The sequence below is a fragment of the Plecotus auritus genome (genome assembly GCF_963455305.1).
Source record: "Plecotus auritus genome assembly, chromosome: 8".
NCBI classification, from domain to species: Eukaryota; Metazoa; Chordata; class Mammalia; order Chiroptera; family Vespertilionidae; genus Plecotus; species Plecotus auritus.
The window spans coordinates 121,851,588-121,853,021 of NC_137782.1; the positions used below are offsets into that span (position 1 = coordinate 121,851,588).

A 1,434-nucleotide genomic window follows, 5' to 3' on the forward strand; every position below is an offset into this window, starting at 1 on the left:
CCCAATAAATAAATACTGCATTGGATATGTAGTTATTTGCCTTTTCAAGAAAGGAATGAGTGATCACGTTGAGGACCATGTTGCTTCCAAACATCCTGCTCACGTTGGAAAAACCACACTAGGCAAAGAACTTGCAGCAAGATTGGGACCGAAATATGTTAACGTGGGTGATTTAGCTTGAGCAGTCTGATCACTGGATATCATGGAGTCTAGCAAGATGGCTTCTCCCAAGAGCATGCCAAAAGATGCACAGATGACGGCACAAATCCTGAAGGATATGGGGAGTCAGAATATGAGCCAATAGTTATAAATCAGATATTGGAATTTGCCTTCTGATATGTGACCTCAATTCTAGATGTTGCAAAAATTTATTCAAGCCATGCTAAGAAGCTACCTTTGATGCAGATGTTGTGCGATTGGCAATCCAGTGTCGTGCTGACCAGTCTCTTACCTCTCCTCCCCCAACAGATTTTTTATTAGATATTGAAAGGCAAAGAAATCAAACCCCATTGCCATTGACCAAGCCATATTCAGGTCCTAGATCGCCACCTGATAGATATTGCTTGACTGATCCAAACTACAGACTTAAATCTTTACAAAAAAAAGGCATCTGCTTCTGCAGGAAGAAGAACAGTTCCATGGTTAAGTGTCGGTTCAGTTACTAGCAGACCAAGTACTCTCACACTTGGCACACCAACCCTACAAACCATGTCAGTTTCAACTAAAGTAGAGACTTCAATGTCCCTCACAAGGCAAAGGTCTACAGTACAGATGCCCACTTCACAGTACCCAGCTGTAAAAGCATCAATTCCCGCAACATCAGCAGTTCAGAATGTTCTGATTAATCCATCATTAATTGGGTCCAAAAACATTCTTATTATCACTAACATGGTGTCATCACAAAATGCTGCCAATGCATATTTTTGTTGAATTAATAAATGAGTATACATTGAAAAGAAAGTGTGAAGATGATGATGATGATGACTATAATTTGTAATTTAGCCTTGATGGATGTAACATGTATACTTGATCTTGAATCCACTGCATGACAGATGTTTTCAAGCTGTGTTTTAGAAAACTTAGTATTTAAGGAGTAAATATAGTTACCATAGTTTTTAATTGAGATGCTGTATTTTCTTTACTAAAAATCGTAATAGTTTTTTATCAGCCTCTAAGAAATAAAGTTGTCATTCATTAAAAAAAATGAATGAGTTGTAAGAAGGGTTGAGGTTATTAAGTAACAAAGATTTGGACACAATTTTTAAAAATGCAATGGGATTATCCTTATAATTACAATTTCTATGTAATGCAGATGACCAACTGAGCCAAAAGGAAGCTTAAACCGTGAATATACTTAGCTCACTACTGTGCATACCTCCAGAACACACTGCTTTTGCCTTTGTATTGTCATTCCAGAATTGCTACATGTGTTTT

General features: G+C 37.3%; 1 pseudogene across 1 annotated transcript; it reads left to right on the forward strand.

Annotated features, from left to right (window-relative positions):
- The first annotated feature begins 202 nt into the window (after nt 1-202).
- LOC308256670 (transcription initiation factor TFIID subunit 9-like) lies at nt 203-930 on the forward strand (annotated as a pseudogene). Its single transcript has one exon. The product of its transcript is annotated as a transcription initiation factor TFIID subunit 9-like (transcript).
- Nucleotides 931-1,434: the final 504 nt, after the last annotated feature.